At 35.7% G+C, this 17148-nt stretch overlaps 1 protein-coding gene across 1 annotated transcript in view; it reads right to left on the minus strand.

The window, feature by feature from the left end:
* hdac4 (histone deacetylase 4) overlaps positions 1 to 16576 on the minus strand; it is a 263249-nt gene extending 246673 nt beyond the window's left edge. Inside the window, exon 1 of the mRNA XM_089133394.1 lies at positions 16442 to 16576. The gene's annotated coding sequence lies outside the window, so the exon portion shown is untranslated. The remainder of the gene's footprint in view (positions 1 to 16441) is intronic.
* Positions 16577 to 17148: the final 572 nt, after the last annotated feature.

A 17148-nucleotide genomic window follows, 5' to 3' on the forward strand; every position in this document is an offset into this window, starting at 1 on the left:
ATTAAATAGTACGCGAAAAACAGTACGTAGAGAGAGAAGTATATCCTTTTACAGTAGGACAAAAACGGTAACTAAATTACTAAAACAGCAGGGTATACCCGGATGACCTACTTCTTCTGGCGAGATTCTGAAGTGCACATTCAATGGACACTTTACTATCCCATGAGGCCACGGGAGAGGATTTATGAATTGAGGTGAAGTGACACAACTGACCCTGGTAGGTCACGTGATAATGACAACATGGCAGATGTCAGATGAATTTCATACATACTACCCAAATTCATAATTTTTTTTTAATAGCCGTGAAGTAAGTTGAATTTCAAATGTAGCACCTTTTCAGAGAGTATCCACCGTGTTAGTGAGTTCAAGACTGATTCATGAGTCTTTTTAACAGATTAACTCAAAGAACCCGTTACTAATAGTAATCTAGGGCTGTGAAACGATTAATCGTGATTAATCGCATCCAAAATAAAAGTTTGTGTTTACATAATATATGTGTGTGTAGTGTGAATAATTATATTCTATATATAAATACACACATATACATGTATATATTTAAGAAAAATGCGTTATTAATGCATCAAATATTTATATTTATGTATAATATTAATTTTGTGTGTATATATATATATATATATATATATATATATATAAATAAAGTATATACATGTAAATATTTCTTAAATACATGGATGTGTGTGTATTTATATATACAAAATAATGATACACAACACACACACATATATTATGTACAAACATTTTTTTTAATGCGATTAATCGCGATTAATCGTTTCACAGCCCTATAGTAATCCCTTTTTGAACCAGAATGCAATAGTGATGATTCTACATAAAGTGAACTTTAGGATATGCACACATAAATATAAAAAGTATCAATATAAGTATAGTATCAATGCAACTGATTGCGAGTAAAAAATATATATAGCCTTTATATTTTTAGCCCTATTAAAAAGAGATGCACCTAAATCGATGCACAGATCTAAGAAATATGAATGTGTTCAACAAACCTTAAATGTTAGGGTTTGGAAAAAATGTAAAAGGAAAATGTGCAGGGCCGCACTGGCATTCATAATGATACCGACATTACCAGAGTTGTCAAACGTTGATTAACCGATGGGAAAATGTCCTTATTAAAGATTATAAAGACAAACAATATTCCCTTTAGAATAACATGCACTGGAGAAATCGGACCAAGAACGTACATTACAAATTTTTAGTTTGTAAATTAATAATAACATTTTAAGTTGATAGTGACTTAAAGGATTAGTTCACTTTTGAAAAAACTTTTGCTGATAATTTTCTCACCCCCATGTCATCCAAGATGTCCACGTCTTTCTTTCCTCAGTCGAAAAGAAATTTAGGTTTTTGATGAAAACATTCCAGGATTTTTCTCCATATAATGGACTTCAATGGGAACCGGATGGTTCAAGGTCCAAAAGACAGTTAATAACAGTTTCAGATGCAGCTTCAAATGTCTTTAAACGATATCAGACGATGAATAAGGGTCTTATCATGCGAAACGATCGGTTATTTCAAAACTTATTCCAAAAATGTAACTTTTCTAAGGACAAATGCTAGCCTTGCTCTATTCTATGAGGAGCGTTTGCAACGTCACGTATTACGTAATTACGTTCAAAAGGTCACGGGCGATGTAACCGAAAGTACAGAGTCAGTGTTTACAAGTTGAACGCATAGGTTAAACATGCAAACTAGCTCAAACACCGTTTACAAAAAAAGGAATTAAAAGGAAAAACAACGATGTCGGACGATTTTGATTCTGTACTTCCGGCTACGTCGCCCGTGACCTTTTGAACGTAATTACGTATTACGTGACGTTACAAACGCGCCTCAGAGAATATAGCAAGGCTAGCATTTGTCCTTAGAAAAGTTACATTTTTGGAATAAGTTTTGAAATAACCGATCGTTTCGCATGACAAGACCCTTATTCATCGTCTGGTGTCGTTTAAAGACATTTGAAGCTGCATCTGAAACAGCTATTAACCGTCTTTTGATACTTGAACCATCCGGTTCCCATTGAAGTCCATTATATGGAGAAAAATCCTGGAATGTTTTCATCAAAAACCTAAATTTCTTTTCGACTGAGGAAAGAAAGACATGGACATCTTGGATGACATGGGGGTGAGTAAATTATCAGCAAAAGTTTTGTCAAAAGTGAACTAATCCTTTAACCCATAATAAAACAATTAAGCATAAGATTCATGCCAACAAATCTCATCATAAATTCTGAAAATGTATCCTACTACAGCACATGAGTAATTGGGATACGCACAGGTTTTACTATAGCGCTGTCAAGCCCATTTGAAAAACCTGCTGAGACGAGGGAAACATCACACAGGGCATGCCTGCGTTAAAAAGAGACCAATCCAAACCACACATCAATGCCCTCTAAAAATCCCACACTGCAAGTACTCAATCCCAATTAAACATGCCAAGAAAATGTGATTTAATCTTTGCAACTCCCGAAGCTGACGTGAATTTTTCCGCGCACACCAGAAAAAGGTGTTGCATCACAGGACCCAGAATTAAGTGAAGCATATTAGTCTATAAATCTGTTTTGTTTTAGAGAAGCACGTCTCCGAAGAACCACACACAATCTTTACGGGACGTCTGATTTTCCAGTTTTCCTCTGAAAGTAACTATGGTTTCTCACAGGGGCCAGGTGGCGTGGATTACATGTACAGTACTGGAGGGAGTTTAGTTCCAGTTCTTCCGGCAGGCTTTTGCACTTGCTGTCATCACATGTCTCACATGGCGCCCGTGAGCGCAATAAACAAAGAGCGAAAGTGGACGTGCACGGACACAGTGGGTAAGGATCTCGATTAAATGTGAAAAAGCGAGGGCGGAGACTCAAGCCACAATGACATATTTGTGCAAAGAATTTTATGTAAAGTGTCCAGCTGAAGAAACAGCTATTTATAATATTTTTATCAATGCATGTAACGATTTTGGTTGTGATTATGATTCCATTTAAGGATTCAGGTTCCTTAATGCAATTTCTTTATTTTGTTTATTTAACATATTTGTGTATGTACACAAACTGTACTGGTAAAAATCCAGATTATTTTATTTCATGCCATGTCAGCAGTCAGAGCTATTTTCATGGCAAAAATTCATTTACAAAAATACAAACATCATATAAGGCCACCCTTAAAAATATTCTTGCTTGCCGTAACCCGACCGACCCTGTCAATTTAGGGCCGACCCAATTTTATTTTATTTTTTTCCTTTTAGTCCGACCGATTTGCCGGTTGTAACCTGCGTTCAGACCGACCGATTTTTTTTTTACTCTTCAAACGACTAATTCAAATTCAATAAAATAATATTTATTATATTTTAGTTAGTATTGTGAAAGTTGCTTGTGTCTACATAGCCTACAAACGTAGGCTACGTTCTTTCTTAAATAAAAACCCGTGGCGTCATAGTCATCAGATTATGTCTACACCATTGGTTTAACGTTACGCGTGTCACTATATGGCTTACGTTCGCTCGTTTCAGTGTTCCCGCTTGGTACCCGGTATTAAAAGGGCAACGGGGCTGAATATCAACCATTTCTATAATAAAAATATTAAACAATTTGTCTGTGATGCAATTTTGCTATTCGCAGTCCAGAAGAGCGATCTCTCACCCGGAGCCACAGCGCGCACAGCACGACAGCCCTGCTTAATGAGTGACAATGAGGACAAAACGTGGTTACACTTTAGATCTGGGATATTATTCTAATTATATTTTAGATTTCCGCTTTCAAAGATTATAAAAAGAAGACATTTGAGATGAAACCATTACAGACGCATTCTGTCTAGCGCAACTTCCTTCCCTTCACAGCGTTGCGCTGTCATTTCTTCCTAAAACCCAAACGTACCGTCAGAATCAGCACGATCGGTGATTGTTGTAAAATGCAGTCTGTACTGTTGCTAAACTGCGGACGCGTTCAATCATTAAAAGAGCTACTAAAAGCACAAAAGTCTGCGCAAGAGACGTTGTTCACGACGCGCGCTCCGAAATGCACTAAAACGAGACAAGAAAAGTAGGCTATCGCCTCATTTTGGGCTTCATGTGCGCATCTAAACCATCAAATATACATAAAATATAAAATGACCTGCTCTGAGATTCATTTAAACACAGTTTATGTCTTAATTGGACGTAAATAGTTGGGAGAAAATGATGGTGCATCAGTCATCTATTACAGTAGAGTTCTGCATTCGGTCTTAAAGGGGCAGTAGTCTAATAAACGTGACGATTGAGCCAATGCGAATCAAACAACAAAAGGCAGATACAAATCACTCACAGCTCTTGAATGAATAACTTAAACTTTAATTAGCATTAATCTAACTATGATAAACTATGCAGTGTCATTTTACATTTGATTACTAGCTAAATTAAATTTCTTTTCAGAGAGAGCGACAGACTTAACTGAAAAGTAGCTAATTTTAGACCTTCCTGAAATTAAAGCACTGTGTATATAGGCTAATTTGTATCTTTGTTTAATTGTATTCTTTGTTTGACCATGTGTTTGTACTTGTTTTTGCTTATCTCATGTATATATGCATACTATGATATTTTATACATTTTGTGACTAGCCTAAAATGTAACTGGTCGTATTTTGCATTAACACCTAGCGGTGGATGCACAGTTTGAAGACCCAGTCAGTGACGTCACAATATGCATTTTTTTTTAAAATTCACGATCACCATCTCCAAAATTGTACCTTTTTTTTTTACACTGAATCTTGGAAAAAAAAATATAGACCTACCTACCGACCCTTTTTTTAAAAAAAATTGCTGTTACTGCAAACCAAAATATTTTTAAGGATGGCCTAAATACAAAAAAAACAAAACAAATATAAACAAGAAGTCATATTATACAATATATTTTTTTTTTAAATTAAGGGTGTATTCACACCTGCCTTGTTTGGTTCGATTGAATCGAACTCTAGTTCGTTTGCCCCCTTGGTCCGGACCTTTTGGGCAGGTGTGAATACAGCAATCGAACTCGGGTGCGGACCAAACAACCGAACCGAGACCCAGCTGAAGAGGTGGTCTCGGTACGGTTCCAAACGAACTCTGGTACGGTTCGTTTACGGTGTGAACATGAACCGACCCAATTGCAAGAAAGCACTGCGTCGAAAGAGAATATTGCGCGTCTTTCTGCACGTCTTTCTGCGCGTCGTGTGTGAATGTCTAATCGCGCAAAGATGCAAAAAAAAATATCATTTGCAGTTCACCACCTTTTGGTAGTGGTTGACGAGTTTCCCCCTTAAAGTGCCGAGAAAAATTCTATATAAATGTAATGAATTATTATTATTATTAATGTAAGGATAGTTACAATACGAGGATGATGATGCGTTAATTTACGTTAAACTGGACAAACTTAATCGCAAGCGTTAACATTGACAGCACTTGTTAGTACACAATAAGAATCTCATTATTTGAATGAGTGAACATAGCCCCTCTCTATGAATGAAAACTTTATACCTTCTCCGTCTTCTGTGCAGTGCCACTTGTAACGCAAAGTTGAGATGTTGCCCAGAGATAAAAAAAAAGGTGGTCGAATGAAAAGATGCACGAGAGACGAGAGTTGTCGTATTTCCCCGCGTTTATAGAGCCACTCAAACGTTACACTCGTCGTCTTCTCAAAATCCGAATTACAACTTCGTATAGATGACATTGTATCATTGATACTCATTAGTTTCTTCATATTGCGTTTGTACATAATTAACACAAAATTAGTAAAAGAACAAATATTGCAGTATGAAATATATGGAAATATCTCCATGCTGAGCCTTTTTTGCACTTCCTGATTTCCCTTGAGAATCCTTGTCCAATGAATGGACGACCTAAGCACACGTGTGGTTTGGTTTACAAATTTTGGTTCACTTGCAAAAAGAGCAGTGTGAAAGCGAACCGTACCAAAAAAAATAATAATAATAATTTATTTGGACCGAACCAAAGCAAGTGAACTATCGGACTTTCCTGGTGTGAATACACCCTAACATATGATAAAAAACAGAACCTTTTCAGGCGGTAAAAATCCACTCACTCCATTTTTTATTTTACACATAATAACAAACCAACGCATTATTTTAGACCAACTACTGTAATTATTTTTCGTTCATTAAAAAGAACCATTTTAAAAGAGTTACTGCCCCTTTAAATTCAGTGAATGAACCATTTTACTGAACAGTGCTTGAACAGTGGAAAACAGAAGTTTCACAAAAATTACCCACACTTCACCTTTAAGAGCTGCCAAAGAAACCCACTTCTCTAACATCATTTGCAGTTCTGTCCGTCTACATGAGGCGTAATGTTTTCCTGAGAGTGTTTAATGGAGTGAGCTTCCTCCCTGACCCGAACTGAACACTACAGCTCAGTCACTTTCTCCCTCACGGCTCAGAGATCGCTGACCGACTACATTCGTCCCAAACCACAAATGGCCCCGGCAGCAAGACCAGCGTGACCGTGAGAACCGCAGTGACGCAGGGTTGACTTGAGGGAAACCCCTGATATAAAAGTCAAAGTGGCATTTGAAGAGCCGCAAGGAAGGAGACGTTTCCCCCCGGAGTACCGCTGCTATTCTCAGCTCAGACCTATTTTAGTGAAGGGCTTTCTCTTGAATTGACAATGCCCCGTATAGCTGTCAAAACATGTTAACTGCATGTAAGTGTTGATCTTTTCAAGCGGCTGGTTTTCATGCTCGCTGGCCATCACACTATGTTTGTTATTTCAGTCATGTTGCTCACGACACGTACAAGATCATTGTCATTCTTCTCAAGTGTCAGTGGCGTCTTCTAACACAGGATGAAAAAAACATCTTCTGATAGATGATAAGATAACGCGCACACACACAATGGATTTAAATGAAACATTTCTGTCTAAGACGGGTTTCTGACGTATGAAAGTGCACTAGATTTGGCTCGATACCAAAATATTGGCTTTGGAATGATTGGGAAATTTCAGGTCAAGACAAATAATAATACAATATTATGAATTTGTAATATGACATAGTCTGAAGATGCATGCAACACATCCACAGCTAAAATATTACAGAAATACATTTAAAAAATACTATATATATAGTATAGTAGTTAAATTAAAAAAATACTTTTTTTATATATATTAATAGAATTTTTTTAATGTATTATTTCTGTAATATTTTAGTACTTTAGTATTTTAGTATATACAGAAAATAAAACATTTTCTACAATATAGTTAATATATAGTAAATACTTGTCATGAGTCTAAAGGTGCATGATAAGACCAACCACAACTGAAATATTAAAATTACGTTACATTTTTTATTGTTAAATAATATAAATATTAGGGCTGTCAAACAATTAATCGTGATTAATCGCATCCAAAATAAAAGTTTGTATTTACATAATATATGGGTGCACTGTGCATAATTATTTTATATATCTAAATACACACACATGCTTGTATATTTAAGAAACATTTTCATGTATATGCTGTATATAGATTTATATATAATTTGTATTATATATATAAATATTTTATATATAAATAATATTTTTTTCTTAAATATACATGCATGTGTGTATTTATATATATATACAAAATAATTATACACAGTACACCCACATATATTATGTAAACACAAACTTTTATTTTGGATGCGATTAATCACGATTAATCGTTTGACAGCCCTAATATTTATATTATTTAACAATAAAAAAATGTAACGTAATTTTAATATTTCAGTTGTGGTTGGTCTTATCATGAACCTTTAGACTCATGACAAGTATTTACTATATATTAACTATATTGTAGAAAAATTTTTATTTTTATTTTATTTTTATTTACGTTTGAGAGCCCTAATAAACATCATATATAGTGATAAATATAAAAAAAACAAATATAAATATTACAGTCTCCTCCTTTCTACAGTCTCAGTATCGTTAACTTGTCGATTACTTGTTATTACAGTATGAAGGTGGGTAGTCAAGCCAGCCATAGCTTAAATTGTATTTAAAAATGTATCAAAGAAAAAAATCATAAGAAAATGATAATAATCGCCAAGGAAAGAAGAAAAAGTTTACTTTTTCGGGTTATCAAATACTTTTTACATGTTTTCATTTCAATATATTGGTATTTAGGTTAATAACTTCATATTTGTTATTAATAACCTGATATATAGACTTATTCTAGGTTTTCCGAGATTTTGGGAACCCTCCAATACATAACAACTAGACGTACACATTAAGACATTTTTATAAACAGGAATAGGAATGGTGGCCTAGTTTTACATAAAAGTGTGTCAAGGAAGCGGGGCCCAATGTTAACAGATCACTTCGGGACAAAAATCAGCCAAAGTCGGTCAAGCGTCCACTGGCCCTGACTGCTCATGTCTGGGGGTGCGGGTTTAACCTGAGGGAAACGAAAGAGACTCATAAACTCTCAGCGGCATTTCAGTCTTACATCATCCCGTCTGGGACAAAACAAACCCAAACATGGCGGGCCGGTCAGCCGTCTAGAGTGACCATCACAGAAGAGCAGATCTGACACGGGCTGACAGGCCCGAACAGAAGAGCTCAGCAGGAAAACGACACCCAATCCAATATGACAGGACGTCGCCTGTGTTTGTACAATACTCACTCATGTACGCTACAGGACCAAACACCAGGAGGACGAATATAATATCAGTTCGCCATTACACCGACCGCACTAGAAGAGCTAATGAATGCTTAAATGACTCTGCTTTGATGAGAGTGAACATTTACTGTTTAACATGAGTTAGTCTAAGCTGAGAATCAACAAAGAAAGCAATGTCTTTGGGAACTCTTTTATCCCAATGCCTCGGCTAAAGCTCTGTGTGTCACATTCCATTAAAATGACAAAGTTGCACAGCTTTTGAGGGAACCGTATTGCAAAGGAACTCCACATCTACTAGCAGACAGCCAGTGATTTTCAGCGTTTCTTTCCAGGACTGACGTGGTGGTACCGTGTTCTGTGCCATTAAAGCCACTCTCATGCCACTATGGCCAAATGCTCCATTAAGGAATTCGCTCAACCACTGACGTCTTGTTTTGGCAGAGTAAACTAGTGCAAGGCATGTTAAAAAAATGGGATGGTGAGCAACAGATTGCGTATGTTTTAACCAGTCATTTGATGCAGTAAGTGTTCATTAAAGGAATTAGTTCAGCTGAAAAATAAAAATTCTGTCATTATTTACTTGCCCTCATGGCGTTCCAAATTCATAAGCTTTTCTTCTTTCGTAAGGAACACGACAGAACTTATTCAGTAGCAGCTTTTCCAGTAAGCTAAAATAAAACAACATATTAAAGGGCCGTACACACCAGGACAAATATCGCCGCACGTTATTCACCGTATTTTTTGTTTTCACACCCAAGCGACATTAGAGGGCGCTCATTTGCTCTGCAATACCACTCCATAACAGTTTTCTTTTATCAAGAAGATGTTTGTAGTCGCTGTCGCGTTTGTCATAGTTCTTTATGTTCTAACACCAACGAGACCAGCATTCATCTTGCCTTGCATCTTCCTCGTCTTATTTCTTCCTGGCAGTGTAGACGGCGACGCTACTTGGCGTAGATCTTCTTCTCCGTGTGCTCGGCAAGACCGTTTGGTGTTTGAGCGCCCCCAAGTTGTTTTTTAGTGTAAATTCAGAAGCTCCAAACACGTGAGCAAAAGCACCAATCTCATTGGTAGGATAGTTTATTGACGTGGCACGTCAAACTAAAAAAAACAACCTGAGGTTTTTTTAAAAAAAATTACGCTTTTACGCATGGCGTTTTCCACGTCGGTGTGCACATAGATATGTATATAAAGGCTAGATGTGTTAAGGCGGAGTTTCCATCGTCATCACCGGCGGCCATCTTGTCACAGGCAAGCTGATGTAAGATGAGTGGTCAGCACGAACACAAATACTCTTATCTCGTTGAAATCTTGACGGATTTACAAACGGTTTGGTTTCTTACAAACGTTATTAACGTGGCTATAATTATCTGGATGATTATTTATTTATACACTTTTTATTCATAAGTATGCAGTGTCATAACTACATCTCTGACGTTTATAACAAACCAAATCGTTTGAAAATCGGTAGAAAATTGAGCAAGTTATGGTCATTTAAATAGTACATGTAGCATTAACACAATTTTACGAGTGAGAGAGCTGCCTGTGACAAGATGGCCGCCAGGTGCAGACGTCGACCTCCATTGGCCAGCAGCGTGGACGACATATCTAGACTTTATATAGATATCTATGGGTGTGCACACTCACAATGGCGCCCTTTGTTTAGTCACGAGGCGTTAAACGTCGGCGAATATCGTGCACGAAATTCATCCCGGTGTAAACAGGCCTTAAGATGAAAAACTAAACAAAATGGGAAACGTTGCTTTGGAAACTAACGGAAGTTCAAGTCGAAGCACAAACTGGAACTGGAAATTCATACAAATTGAACTAAATTTAACTAAAACTAAAAAAAAGGAAAAAAAGAAACATAAATAGTAATAAAATTCCTAAAAATAAGAGCCAATTCAAAATGTAAATAAAAAACTGTAACTATATAAAATAATACTAAACAAAACTGGCTGTCATCAAGCTCCAAGAGAACAAGACCTTAGTAGTAGTGCTTATGAAATCATATAGGCCTAATATATTTGTATAGGAATACATTTGAAAATTTTTCCAACTTGAATGAGATGATATCACGCATTAGTGGTTCTTTAAAGAAATATTTCCCATTCGTTCAACATTGACTCACACTCATGTCGCATCTATCCGTATTTGAAGAATGATTAGGATTCCAAATTCCAACTGACTTAAAACTGCATAGGGGGAGAAAAACACACTCAAGACATTTGGCATCAAAATATCTCCATGTTCCATGAAAGGAATGAAATGAGGGTGAGTAAATGATGACAGTTTCATTCTTGGGTGAACTATCCCTCACTCTAAAAATGCTATGTTGTTTTAACCCAGCCATCGGGTTAAAGATATAATTAAAAAATTTAACCCAATGGCTGGGTTTGTCTATATTGGACCATATATTGTCTATATGAGTGCTCAAACAAGTGTTTATTAATGTATATTTTGGAGCATGACACCAATGAACACTACACTCTAAAAATGCTGTGTTAAAAACAACCCAAGTTGGGTTAAAAATGGACAAACTCAGTGATTCGGTTGTTTTAACTTAAATGTTTGCCCAACATGCTGCACAGTTTTTTTTAACCCAACTATTGTTTAAAAATTACTAGCATAAAATGAACCAGAAATTAAAAATCAGACACATAATAACTAGATGTAACACTAATAATCAAAAGGTGAACATTTATTAATAAGCATTTAAATAAATGTTTATTGTTTAATTATTAACCATCAAACTTATTAATAAATGTTCATCTATAAAACCTATTAATAATGTTCATTTTCAACATTTTAAGCGAACAATACAGTAATTTTTGAACAATAGTTAAATAAAACTACCCAGCAACTTGGACAAACGTTTAACCCAACCGCTGAGTTAAAACAACTCGTTTGCTGGGTTTGTCCATTTTCAACCAACTTGGGTTGTTTTTAATCCAGCATTTTTTTAGAGTGTGTATGTACCGTTGGAAAAGATACATGAGATAAAAAAATAAAAAAAATTCACCTCATCCATTCCTCGGGTGGAGAAAACAACAGCATGAGTGTGAGTAAATACGGAGAGAGTTTGTATTTTAGGGTCAACTATTCCTTAAATAGTCAGATGAGTATCAAGAATTCAACATCTCCATTTTCATACAGGCCTGACTGTTTCCAGATAAACAGAGATCAGGAAATGAGCCTTGCGACTGTGTGCCTGTCTTGGCGAAACAATCATCACTCACTTTCCCTCGCCTGTTGTGTCCTCCGCTAGGACTGCAAGGGTCACAGTCAGGTGACGATGAGGTTGCCACCTTGACCAACAAACACTTCGTTTTCATTAAACCCATCACACAAACAGACAAGCTTTTCATTATTGCAATCTTGGGTTTCGGACAAACGCGGATTGCCAAATGAACCCTGCCAAGTGAAGCCTCGCCAAGTTCTCCCAGAGCACAATGGAAAAGCGAATGGGCGCTTAAACAATCCAAAAGTGACACGGACACCAAACGATTCCACACTGAGGCGACAGCACACTAACCATTGAATCTAATACCCAAAAATGAAAAGTCTGTCATCATTTACTCATCCTTGTGTCGTTCCAAACCTAGATGAATTTGTTTCTTCTGTGGAGCACAACGACTAGGCTATTTATTGTTCTTTTCTGTATAATGAAATTAAAATGTGATGATTTGGAGGGGTGATGGGAATATAAAAATTGCAAATGCAATTAAAATGCCTTTGCTTTGGCAAAAAACATTGAGATTATACAGCAATATGATTATAATAATAATAATATTGTTATTAATGATATATTTTACTTAAAAAATATTAAAATTAGAAATATTACTAAAAAGATCATTTATATTAAGACAATTTTAATTTGCAATTGCGATTAAAATGTCTTTGTTGTGCTTGTTTGAACAATTTGGCCAAAAATAAGAGATGATATAACTAAGTATTATCACTGCTGTTATTATTATTAATATTTGCTTTACTAAACAAAATTTTAATTTAAGAAATATTACTAAAAAGAGATTAAGAAATTTTTCAATTGTGATTGTGATTAAAATGCCATTGCTGTGCTTGTTTGTACTGGGCAAAAATGTGAGAATATCATTCAACATAACTATAATAATAATACCATTATTACTAATAAAATTACTTTTTATTACTAAACAAAATTAATATATGATGAAATTACTTAATTTTACCTAATTACCTAAACCTAACAACATCAAAAAGTAGGCTATTTAAGAAAATTTAAAATTGCAATTGCAATTAACATGATTGTACAATTTGGCCAAAAATGTGAATTATAGCAATATTACTATTATAATAATATTTTAACTAGTTAAAGATATTAAAATAAAATGAAAAAAACGCTGAAAACACTGGATCATGAGCTGTTGGGTTTAAAGAACACAGCTCCACGCTATATTTCATTAAATCAGAGCCTTTGCTATTTGATAATCACACAAAGCAAGATCGCAATTCTGATTTTATTCAATAAGTCGTGCAGACTAAGTTCCGAGGCGTGCGAGTTAAACGTTTCTTTAAGATGAAAGTGAAACAAAGGACAAAATAGCACTATAACAGAAGAAAAATAGCAATCCATATGACTCTTGGAATGTATTCCAGTCTCATGGAGTCACATGGAAGCATTATATGAGGAATGGACTGGATTTAAGCCAATATTCATTCAAATGTTGATTCACTCATCATTCATTTTCACTGTATGGAAAAGAGCAGCTTGCACATTCTGTGCAATCTCTCATAATATGAATATTAGTCGAGTATGAATATAATATATAATAATATAATAATATAATTCATACTCGAGTATGAATATAATGACAAAACGTTGTTTTTAGGAAGAAGCAGCATCCTACAAGTATCCAGAGACTTAGCAGACAACACAAGCCCTCAGGGGCATTAAGACAATCCTCTAAATAACACTGCTTGTGACAAACATCCAATTTTCCAGTTAGGGGACAACCTTTCCACGGATCGCCAGTCACACTTGTCATCTGTCCAGCCGCATTTCCCACCTACAGTTACGCCCCGTCTCCGTTAACACTTTCCCTAGGAACCAAACTCTCGCTCTCTTTTCTCTTCAGTCACAGATGCGGCTAACGGTGCAATCTGCCAATCTCCATGAGTCATCCAGCACTGTTAATTACGTACCCTAAGGAGTAGAATTGATTAGCGAGGGTCTCAAACTGATTTAAATTGTTATTTGAGACTATATAAAGCGTGGGCCTAAACATTGCCATTTAGTCACATTCACTAAGCGCTGTCGTTTTTCAGAATCCTACTTCGCCAAGCCACACAGATTGGATCTGTGGAGAGAGAAGCACAGGATAAATGATGCCTGTGCGTCCACTGACAATGCGTTTCAAGGGGAGAAACTTATTCACTTTAGCTTTCATTGAGAGGTGCTGTATGAGATCAATAATTATTCAACCATAGACGAGTCTCTACGAGTTGAGGAGAATGTCAATCATTATGGCAAGCTCACAGTTAAACTGTTAGCACATGAGAAGAGATGCGAACTTAATGGCAAATTATGAAAAAAACATTCAAGTTTGGAGTTTGTCTCCTCAACAAGCTTGCATTTTTTGATCGGTAAAATAAGTGGTAATATTTAGAAATATATCAGTTTTGAACCTGTGATGACAAAGCAAAGCATCAGTCTTGAATGTCACATGATCACTCTAATATGTTCAAGAAACATTTCTTATTATTATCAACAGTTGAGCTGCTTAATATTTAGTGGAAACAGTGATTCGTTTTTATCAGGATTCGTTTGACTGTTCAAAAATCAGCATTTTTTTAAATAGAATTATTTTTATAACATTGTAAAAAGGCTTAACTGTCACTTTTTATGAATTTAATGATCCTTGAAAAACGAAAGCTTTTAAACAGTAGGGTATATGGATCTAGTTTACTCATGAGTAATTGGATTAGCATTACGTGCATGAATTCTACTAGTTAATCCAAACAATCAAAACAAACTAATAAGAAATTTAAAAAAAAAATCTTTTTAATCTATACATTTTTTTACAACCATTATTTGTTTTATGCTTTTTATTTTCATAAATCCAACCATAAATTCTCATACCATCATGCATCTGGATATTTTCATCAGATTCTCATAACTGTAACATTTTAAGTAAGCAAATATAAAGCCAGTACAATGATTTTAAATTTGTTTTTAGTTATTTTTGAATTACAGTAATGGAGTGATATTACTTAGACATGAGAGATGGACAATGGTATTTAATTGCCATGAAAATAATGAAAAACTGAAAATCTTAATGGATTTTTGGAGTGAAAATTGGCAACAACAAAAAAAAATAGTAAAAATATTTTAAAAAGCACAAACCCACACAAAATGTGCAAATTATTTTTTTGGTTTCCAAAAGTGCACAACTAGGGTCAAGCAAAACTAGATTAACTCTCCACTGATGCCAAGTTCTCGGAAGGCAGCTTTGACCTTCTTCCTGTGGGGCCTGGAATTTACAAGGTCTGAGCGCCGGTCCTTGAGAGCCGAAATGTGGAAAGACGAGCGAGTTTCCTACAGGCTGTGATTAAAGCCTGGATTTATATGCCTGTGCATGATGCCACATGTTAGAACTTCAACCACCAGCTACGTGTGACAGCAGCCCAGACCAACAGCGTGATATAACCACCACCACCGGACAACGCAGCCGGCATGACTCAGCTCAGAACATCAAAACAAGCCCAGGGAACTCGTCAGCCCTCATGTTCTGTTTGGTCGTTTACGTCAAGACCGTTTTAAAAGCACAAAAACAAAAATTTCAACCTAACATAAATAATACACCCCAGCAACGTTTAATCTCCTGGTTAATCTGTCTGGTGACCAACATTTTTTAAAGTATCTTCTTTTGTGTTCAACAGAAGAAAGAAACTCATAACATGAGGGTAAGTAAATGATGACAGAATTTTCATTTTCATTTTTTTTTTTTTTTTTGGTGAACTATCCCTTTAAGTGATGCATAACTGACAAGAATCATCAGTTATGCATATGACGTCAGAACTTCCATTGACAATAAGGAACACGCTGTTTATAGCTTGGAACTCCACGGGAAACATGATACTGTGTATATCTATAATGTTTAACCAGGAGTTAAAACAATGTAGCATTTTATTTTAATTTTTTTTTTATCAACCACTGGGGATTTGACTCATTCAAGGTACACAAAACTACCAGGTACTAAAATCTCCCTCATGAATTATGTGTAAAGAATGACAATGAAAAGCTGACGACTGTCATACAGTCAACTGTCAACATTATGTCAAATCTAAACTGTCAAACCAAAGCACTGCTATGAAAACATGCAAACATAAAGTCAACATAAGAGTACAATACAGCCCATCTGAGATATATACACACACTTTCAAACGTTTTCTGACACAAAATGTTCAAACCTTTCAAAAAAAAATCAAAATCAGAAAAGATCACACAATTTGTGGAACGGCCATTGTTGAGTAATATGCCTTAATTTTATAATCTAAAATATCAGACTTTTAAAAATGTGCCTTTATGATTCTCCAGCAGCTATGAAGTAAACGCATACACACAGAAAATGAAACGTGATACAACTACTCCGAGTTACGATTCAACACACACACACACACACACACACACACACACACACACACACTGTTTTGATTGTTTCATCTGATCGCCCACAAGTTTCTTTCTCTTACTGAAAATGATCGCTGCATTTAATGAAAAAATCACAGGGTAACGCATGCGAATCGTCGCTTCTCACCTTTCCGAAGCTCCGCCGCGATCGGACGCAACACTCCGGACTTTATTCCCGTTGGAGAGCGCGCCAACGACGGATCCACTCACTGACGGGTTCCGCCATACTGGATTGTGTCGAGCGGATCACGTGTGTGTCGAGTCCCCGGCGCATGTCCTCCAGAGGCGGGCGCTCACAGGCAGTCGAGCCCGCGTCTTCATGTTTCTCACATGGGATGAGAATTATTGACCGATTCCTTACAGTGCAGTTCCAATAACGATTCGTTTGATGAACACATAGCTATTTGAGATAAGAAATTTAGTTCTTTTGTTATTGTAGCCTATCGTGATCGTTACAGATTTCAACAGATCAGATGTATAAAAAATGGAAAATTATTTAATATAGGCTAATATTTTCAACATTTGAAAGACTTTTTAGACTTTTTAAAGGTTATACAATAATTTGTCCAATATGCTGGTGCTAAAAAAAAAAACGTGATAATTTAAGAGTGATCAGGTAAAAATGGCAAATTCAGCATGATAGAGTTGGACAATAGCTAATAGTCACAATTTTATTTATTTATTTATTTATTTTAGCTAAATGGCGAATTTAACAAATGTTATTTCATATCCTGATCCGATACTGCCCTACAAACATTGTTTATATTGAAGGCCATGAAAACAATAACCTTTATCAATAAAAAAATGTAAAAAGATTTCTTCAGTACCATGCGA

Source organism: Pimephales promelas, chromosome 7 (genome assembly GCF_988280905.1).
Source record: "Pimephales promelas chromosome 7, fPimPro1.hap1.1, whole genome shotgun sequence".
NCBI lineage: Eukaryota > Metazoa > Chordata > Actinopteri > Cypriniformes > Leuciscidae > Pimephales > Pimephales promelas.